The sequence below is a fragment of the Octopus bimaculoides genome, chromosome 15 (genome assembly GCF_046866305.1).
Source record: "Octopus bimaculoides isolate indiv1 chromosome 15, ASM4686630v1, whole genome shotgun sequence".
Lineage (NCBI taxonomy): Eukaryota > Metazoa > Mollusca > Cephalopoda > Octopoda > Octopodidae > Octopus > Octopus bimaculoides.
Window position 1 is genome coordinate 45,427,884 of NC_142942.1, and position 10,000 is coordinate 45,437,883.

Here is a 10,000-nt window from a genome sequence, read left to right on the forward strand (position 1 = left end):
CCTTTGACTGGGTATAGTGACTTCTGAGTGGGTATAGAGACCCTTGATATGGTAGAGTGACTTTTGACTGAGTATAGTGATCTTTGACCGAGTTTACATGACTCGGCTGGGTGTAGTTACTTTTGACTAGGTACACTGTCATATGACTGGGTATAGCTACTCTTGCTCCAATATAGTTACTCTTGGTTGGATATGCTGTTTTGTGATCGAATATACTGACTCTTGAGCAGGCAGAGTAACTGGAAATTTAAATCCATCGACTGACCAACGACAAGCAATCAATGGCGAGCAAATCACAAAGCTACTAAAATTTAAACCGTGGGTTTTGTACAAAATATATTCCAATATCGCCAATAAAATAGTCTTCCATTCTGAGATTTTAAAAATCCAAATTAAAATAGAATAAAGTCTAAAATTTGTGTAACCTGGTGATTATCGGAATCGAAAAAATGTAAAGTTTATTTGCTGTGAGGAGTGTCCAAATATAACGATTCATGGTTATGACCCTTCATCTAAGAGGAGATTACTGGGGGGAAAAACTGATGTTGATGGATAGATCAGGTAGAAAGAGTGATGGCCAAGCAAAAGGAGTTGTGTGAGAAGGTTAGAAACCAAGAGGGTTAGGTGAACAAAGAAGAAATGCCAGAAAGTTGAATAGGAGAGTATTTATAAGCCTTTGAACAATTTTGAAAAAAGTTAGGTGGAAAGTTAAAAGGATAGGGGAATAAAAAGGAACAGGTACAGTGCATCAAACAGCCCAACACAGAGATACTTTGTTCTAGTCCACTCAACTGGCAAAAATGAGTTGTACGTGTAATTCAAAGAGACAGCCTCGACACATTCGGTGTGTCACGCTGAATTTCCCTGGAAATTGCGCTAAGGGTCCGAGTGTCTGTTGAGTACTCGACTACTTGCACGTTAATTTCACGAGCAGGCTGTTCCATTGATCAGATCAACTGGAACACTTATCGCTGTAGCCAATGGAACGCCAGGCCAATCTTGAACAAATCTTATATAGTAATCGCCTAACATCGTTAAGTTGGTAATAATCAAGTACTTGCCCGTGACTATAGATTTCCAAGATTTACAAGACCCGGATTATGGGCTTAATTAAAATACTTTTGATTTCTTCCGTCAAGATCTTTTTTTCACTTAACGCTGGCAGAATGTTCAGATTACTGCGCACAATAAGAGGATTATTGTTAAGAATTTCTGGTTGTACTCGTTGAACTATAATCCAAACAAACTAGTAATCTGTGTGTCAAAGCAATTAAACTAATCTTGCTCTACGAAGAATTACGAATAACTTCTTACTTAATTCTAATTGCTTACGTTATAAGTATTTGCCAGAACATTTATTCAACATCATTAAAGTTCACTCCATATCTTTACATGTTTCCCGCGTCTCCTAAAATATATAACAATCGTTCTTCTCTCATCATCCTTTTTTTTTTTTTGTTATCTTCATAGTCGTCTATTCGTGTATTCGTTTATTGGTATATTCGTTTAGTTTCTTATGATTGTTTTTATTATTTGATTTTATTCTAGACATCCATTTAACGTTTTCTTTACTCTCTCCCCTCTAAGATTGCAGTATGATAACAATAACTTCAAGCTTCTTTTTTTAAATTATCTAATTTCTAAACAAACCCAACCGAATTTGTTACGTATTCACGTTTTGTTATATCTTATCAATGTTTCATCATCATTAAGGCAGCGAGCTCACAGAATCGTTAACACAAAATATTTAGCAGCGTTTTATTCCGATTTTACGTTCTAAGTTCAAATTCTGTCGAGACTCTAACTTTACCTTCCATCCTTTGGGAGTCAATAAAATACCAGCTGAACACTGGAGACGATGTAATCGACTAGAGCTGCCCCCCCCCCCACCCCACCAAGATATCAGGCCCTGTGCCTATAGCAGAAAAGATTATCGTTTTCATTGTTTTCGATTATAACTTAGTCAGTCAACATAAATTCTTAGAAACGTGATATATATCTGATATACAACTGTGTATTAGGCAATAAAATGTGTAAATTTTTGGCGGGGTTGGGTTCAACAGTAATAGAAGGGTCTTACATTGCATTATTGATGACTCATTTTAATGATCCTTTCTATAAATGGCTTTGCTCGTATACGAGAAAGCAGCCCCTATATGTATATATATACTATATATGTATGTATGAATGGATGGATGTATATATGTGTGTATGTATGTGTACATACGTATGTATGTATGCATGTATGTATATATGTATGTGGGTATGTATGTGTGTGGGTGTATGTATGTATGTTTATATATGTATGTATGGATGGATGGATGTATATATGTGTGTATGTATATATGTACATACGTATGTATGTATGCATGTATGTACATATGTATGTGAGTATGGATGTATGTATGTGTTTGTATATATGTACTATGTATGTACGTATTTATGTATGTACGTACGTATGTATGTGTTTGTATGTATGTAGTACGTATGTATGCATGTATGTATATATGTAAGCATGTGTGTGTGTGTGTATATGTATGTATATGTGTGTATATATATGTGTGTGTGTATGAGCGTGTATATATATATAGATATAGATAGACAGATATAAATATATACGTATATATATATGTAAATATGTGTGTATATGTTTATGCATATACATATATATAACTCTCTGTCTAAAATACATATGTATATGTATGCATGTATGTATATATGTATGTATCTCTCTCTCTCTCTCTCTCTCAATATATATATATATATATATATATATATATATATATGCACATACACACACACACACTTATTTATACATGCCTATATAACTATACATGTACGGATGTGTGTGTATATACACACGCACGCACGCACGCACACACACACACACATATGCATATGTAATTTCTATGACTGCATGCATTTTTGTATAAGTGACTTATTCAAATACAGAAATATATTTGCATATGTTTGTAAATTATTGTATTTCCGTTGCCGTCATATATTTGTATGTCTGGGTGTTTCCTGTCTATTTACTTACTTATGTTTGGTTTTCTTTGATTAACGACGTGTTTACATTACAGCTTCTATACATAGATGTATTATGCATTCGTCTGGTTATATCTGTATTCCTCTTCAACGTAAATTTGTTAGTTATATAAACCGGCTTTGTTTGTTATATAAACCGGCTTAGTCTACTCCTTGTCTACGTCTTATACGAATTTCTTTTACTTGAATAATTTTTCTTAGAAGTCCGTAGTTAATCTCTCTCCCTTTGATACAATGCCTCGCCACTTCCTGCTGTTTCGCCATATTTGATAATGCCTTAGTTCACTGTATGTGGTACTTGTTATCTTTTAAGAATGTTACCTGGTTTTTAAGGAATTCATTTCCCAGAAACGTAAAATTTCATCCAAATATTTCCCTGCTGAAACAGTAATTGGGGGGTATTTAAGAATTTTTTTTATCTATCTATCTATCTATCTATCTATCTATCTATCTATCTATCTATCTATCTATCTATCTATCTATCTGTCGCCATGATAGATCGCTAATCACTACACACATTTTTTTCTCTCCTTGTTTCTCCCCTCGTTTCTTTCTGTGTTCTTTTCTGTGGAAGAGCGTAAGCTCGAAACGTTGAAGACTTCTTTCAATTCCCGAGCGTTATACTAATACATCTGTTTGTTTTCTACACCACCTGTCTTCGTCTTTTGTTTTTCTGTGAATTCTCCCTATCTATCTATCTATCTATCTATCTATCTATCTATCTATCTATCTATCTATCTGTCTGTCTATCTGTCTATCTATCTATCTATCTATCTATCTATCTATCTATCTATCTATCTGTCTGTCTATCTGTCTGTCTGTATGTCTGTCTGTCTGTCTGTCTGTCTGCCTATCTCCCTGCCTATCTATCTATCTATCTATCTATCTATCTATCTATCTATCTATCTATCTATCTATCTATCTATCTATCTATCTATCTATCTATCTATCTATCTATCTGAGTGTCTATCTACTTATCTGTCTATCTACATTTCTATCTACCAACCTATCTATCTATTAATCCATTCACAGTTCTTTAAGAAACTGAATAGTAAAGCGATGCTGCAATGTTGTGAAAAATCTTCAGTGATGTTAAACCCGTAATAGATACGTTATGATTCATGTCCCGTCAAACTGACTTGTTGCTGTTTTCTCCCTCGAATTAATGATTTACTCTATAATAAATATTCTCCTTACATTAAAAGTTAACGTTGAGATAATTGTCTCTATTTGCAACCGCTGCCTTACTGTCCAAAAATCAGAACCAGCTTTCACTTCCAAGGGCTAAACAATAAGTACGAATAAGATAATGATCTTAATTTAATCGATTACAGTCACTCCTTCCTCCCTGCAATAGCTAGTTTCCTACATAGCCGAATGAGATGATCAATAGTCATAATAATGGATGATGACAGCTTTGCAAGATGAAAGGGAATAATCTTTAATCTTCAAGCTGATATTTAAGAACAAGACAAAACAAAAATTTCGGAAGGAAACACTAGATCATGTTGTTACAGACAAGTATCAGTGAAATATTTCTTCAATATGGTTATTGTAATTAAATTTCAGTCATGAAAACACCAAACGATCAGAAAGTCTCCGCCATCATTAAAATATCCGCCATGTTTCGATTTTCGGTTTTCTTCTGTGTTCTGTCGTCTGAAACTATTTCAAAAGTCTTTATGTGTTATATATTGTTTTGGTACTTTTGTTTTTAATACTTAATAATGTGTTTTGCACACAAATATTTAATTTTCATCTTTACATACGTATTTGCACACATGCGCGCGCATATATACAAATGTGTGTGTATGTATGGATTCCTGATTAATTGAAATTATCTTTGATATATCAGTGTTTGTGTGTATGTATATATGTATATAGGTATGAATATATATTTGTGTGTATATACATATACATGCATACTACACACACAAACACACAAACACACACACGTATATATATATGTATGTATGTAGTATGTATATATATATATATATATATATATATATATATATATATATATATACACACACACACAAATATATATATTCATATACACACACACATATGTATATATTAAAGATAATTTTAGTACATTATGAATTTATCTTGTAAAGTATACCATTATCTGCCATTATTGTTCAAATGTATGACATGGGCTCTAAGTAATTTCTCTCGACTCATTTTTATTTTACTTCCTCAAATTACTCTAGGTAATAACAGTTCCCAACTCTTTTTGTATATATATATCTAATTTGTTTGTCTGCTGCAGTCAAGATAGAAACAGCTGTTGTGCTGATGATGCTTACTGAGGCAGAAATAAGCGTTCATAGCTCCCCTCCTATCTTTAGACAAACAGGCTATTTTGGTTTTGTTTCTTGTTTTTGTTTTTTTTTTTTTTTATTTATGACATGTCAATTCCTTTTTCGTGAGATTGTCTTTCCTTATTCGGAGTTAGTCGCAATTTTCATCAGATTATTTTTTTAGCTTCTCTGGAAGCGAAAATAATTTCGGTAAATTAAGGGTTACACTTCTATGGTATTTGATATATCTTTATTCGTCTTTTTTTTCTCTAAATATCGGTCCCTGGCGTCGCTGAGTTATTTCTATTATGTATACACACATATACATAAATACATACAAATACATAGACACACACACACACATAGATAGATACATACGAATGCATACATACTATACACATACATACACACATGCATACGTACATGCATACATACATATACATACACACACATACACACACACACACACATATATATATATACACACTCCCATATATATGCACACATACATATACATACGTACATACATACATACATACATACATACATACATACATACATACATACATACATACATACATACACAGACCATTAAACCATATTTCACGTCTATTTAATCTGGCCACCATGTTTGATGGGTTTTATTGACACAGGACTGTTTTGATGTCATGGCGTATTGATCGTTTATTGTATCGATATTATTGTATATTGATCTTAATACTTCATAGATGCCGTATTATATTCGGTTTATATTCTATTGATATTAAACTTTATTGGTTCTATACTGCATTGATGTAGTTATTACACTGGTATTGTACTGCGAAGATACGATACGCCATCACTGATATATTATTGATATATTATATATTATACTGCATCAGAAATACAATATTTTACTGATTGCTCCCGTAGTTCTTTCCTAATCACATGGTTCTGAGTTCAGTCCCACTGCGTGACACCTTGGGCAAGCGTCTTCTACTATAACCTTGGGCCGGCCAAAGCCTTGTGAGTGGATTTGGTAGACGGAAACTGAAACGGTTGGTAGAATAAAGTACTAGTCGTGTAGTGAGTTAATAATGTAATCGTCTGAACAAAATTTTAGACCTTGTGCTTAAATGAAAAGCAATAATTTCCTATTTTCATTGTTGTTGTTGCTATGATGGTGGCAGCGGTGGTGGTGGTGGTGGTGGTGGTGGTGGTGTTGTTGGTGGTGGTGGTGGTTCTTGTGGTGACAACGGTGGGGCGGGTGTGTGTGTGTATTTTGTCTTTGGTTCCTTTTCTCTTTTTTATTTTACTACCGAATCACGTGGAAACCTCCTCCCATCCCCCCCCCCACGTCCCATGCCTCCTCCTTCTCCTCCTCTACCTCCTCTTCCTCCTCCTCCTGTTGTCCCTGCTGCCGCCGCTACATATTTACAGGTGGCAGTGGTGATAGTGGTTGTGGAGATTATATTGGTGGTGGTCGTGGCGGTGATAATGGTGGTGATGGCGGAGGTGGCGGTGGTAATGGTGGTGGTGGTGGTGGTGGTTGGGCGTAGGTAAGTCACACAAAATTATCACCATTAAAGCAAGAGCGATGTCAATTTAATTGTGATTTAGAGTAATTACGGGAAGAATTATTGTTTACATAATGGTGGGAGGAGGAGGGTTAGGGTGAGGAGTGGGCTGAGGGGAAAGTGCTTACACGTCATTGCTAACGGGGGCCTTTATATAATGACCAACAGTCATCAGCAGCTACACACACACACAGACGTACAATTACGTACACATACATATATACAGATACATATGGGTGTGTGTGAGATAGGGATACGTACATACACACACACACACACACACACACACACATATATATATATATATATATATATATATATATATATATATATATATATATATATATATATGGGAGAATGTACGAAAAAAAACAACAGACGAGGACAGGTGGTGTAAATAACAAAAGGATATATTAGTATGACGCTCGGGAATACGGAAAGTCTTTAACGTTTCGAGCTACGCTCTTCAACAGAAAGAATACGGAGACAAGGAGAAAAACACGGAGAAAAAAAATTGAATAGTGTTCAGTCAGCGGTCAATCATAATATATATATATATATATATATATATATGGGAGAATGTACGAAAAAAAAACAACAGACGAGGACAGGTGGTGTAAACAACAAAAGGATGTATTAGTTTAACGCTCGGGAATACAGAAAGTCTTTAACGTTTCGAGCCTACGCTCTTCAACAGAAAGGAACACAGAAAGAAACAAGGAGAAAAAACACGCAGTGGGACTGAACCTGGAACCATGTGGGTGGGATGCAAGCTTCCTACCACACAACCACAACCAGTTTATTGCGTATAACTCTAACAACAAAATCTTATATGAACTCTCAAAGATCATATGGAACCCTCTAAATTTAGTTCCATAATTAAATGAGATACAGGCACCTGTACATTAGTGTGAATGATACTAGCTTATTGATACAGTGTGGAGGCGCAATGGCCCGGTGGTTAGGACAGCGGACTCGCGGTCATAGGATCGTGGTTTCGATTCCCAGACCGGGCGTTGTGAGTGTTTATTGAGCGAAAACACCTAAAGCTCCACGAGGCTCTGGCAGAGGATGGTAGCGAACCCTTCTGTATTGTTTCACCACGACTTTCTCTCACTCTTACTTCCTGTTTCTGTTGTGCCTGTAATTCAAAGTGTCAGCCTTGTCACACTGTGTCACGCTGAATATCCCCGAGAACTACGTTAAGGGTACACGTGTCTGTGGAGTGCTCAGCCACTTGTACGTTAATTTCACGAGCAGGCTGTTCCGTTGATCGGATCAACTGGAACCCTCGACGGCGTAAGCGACGGAGTGCCAACAACAACATTGATACAGTACTGTGTGAAGTATTAGTCTGTGCAAGTTGTCAGTAAACTAGTCTGGCAGCTGCAGGAATTCGAAGCTTCTGCTCGAAAGTTAGTGCGAGTTATAAGAGGTTCCAATACATTCGTGTCCAGAAAGCTGGTTTTGTACTTGAATATCAAAAGCAGACTGAATGAGGGTGTCTACGGCATGAAATGCTGCCAAAAGTAACAGGACGCAAATATTTAAGGGGTAGGGTAGTATACTAGCTCCATTACCTTTGTGGTGGTGGAGAAAAGAATCTAGCTTGCTATGATCTTAAAGGAGTCTAACCTGGTAGTGAAGCTGATCGCAGGGTGTTCATTGTGATGAATGTACGCCAGAAGAATGTCTCATATTTGTGGAATGTGACAAAGTATTGTAAAACTGAAACGGGGCTCGGTCGCATTTTTTTTTTATTTTATACAATTCATTTCCACGGTGACTGGCACGAGATACACACAGCCGAAACAAAACATTTACGTGTGTCATGCTTGACAAAATAATAATAATAATAATAACAACAACAGCAATAAAGAAAAAAAAAAATAATAATAATAATAATAATAATAATAATAATAACAACAACAGGATCTAGTTCAAAACGGGGGCACCAGTTTTCATTTATGTTTTATGTAGTGTTTTTGGTACCGAAAGACTTTCAAACTTCGTATACTTATCTATTTTGTGTTATAGAACAGAAAAGAATTTTTGTATTCGGAGTTATTTCATGTAAAAAAATTGTCTTATTTCGATAATTTCAACCAATCACTGACAAGTATTCAGCTGTTTATACTTACTCCGTTGGCAGTTTAAGCGGTGTAAAGCGTATTTAATCTCCATTTATAATTTCGTTAACATCTGCCTGAACTGTATGTGTACAGCATTTGCTTTTTTCAATTTCTTTCACGCATGTTTATTTCGTTAACATCTGCCTGAACTGTATGAAAGGTTTATTATCAAAAATGGTTTCTCGTAATTGCCGGTGATGATTATATTCGTTCAACGAGTGGACAGCTATTAATTATTCCATATATATAGGTGCGTGTGTGTACGAGTGAGTGCGTGTGTGTGTACACACACAGATACAGACACACCTATATATATATATATATATATATATATATATATATATATATATATATATATATATATATCATTCAGCCACGGTAGTGGTTGAATATATTCTTTAGTCCACCATTTCGTCAATCGCAGTAGCTTCCAAGCTTCACCACTAATCCAGTTCTCAACTAAATTGCAAACTGTTAATAGTTTTAAAGAGGACACCTACTCAGCTACACTTTAGCATAAATAATTTGAGCATAAATAGTTTGAGCATAAATAGTTTGCCATAAATAGTTCAGTAGAAAAAAAGTTACATCAAAATACCTTACTAAGGCAGATATTCATGTTCAATTAACATAGTTTTTTAAAATTTTGAATTAAAAGTATACCTTTCTTAGGCTTAAATAATAGAAAAATGCATGAGGAATTCAGAATCGCTAGTTGCATTAAACAAAAATTAGCAGAAAAGGAGTTATGAAGTAAAATGTTACGAAATTTCATGTCAGTAAGTAAGGAAGTAACGCTTCAGCAATAAGAATAAAGAATATATTTCTAAAATGAATGTTTATTTCCTAAGGTGGCGAGCTGGCAGAAATGTTAACGCGCCGGACGAAATGCTTTGCGGTATTTCGTATGTCTTTACGTTCTTGAGTTAAAATTTTGCCCATCTTGAGTTCAAATCAC

General features: G+C 35.1%; 1 long non-coding RNA gene across 2 annotated transcripts in view; it reads left to right on the forward strand.

The window, feature by feature from the left end:
* Positions 1-10,000, forward strand: part of LOC149132514 (uncharacterized) — a 30,861-nt gene that overhangs the window by 11,362 nt on the left and 9,499 nt on the right. The window lies entirely within an intron of this gene.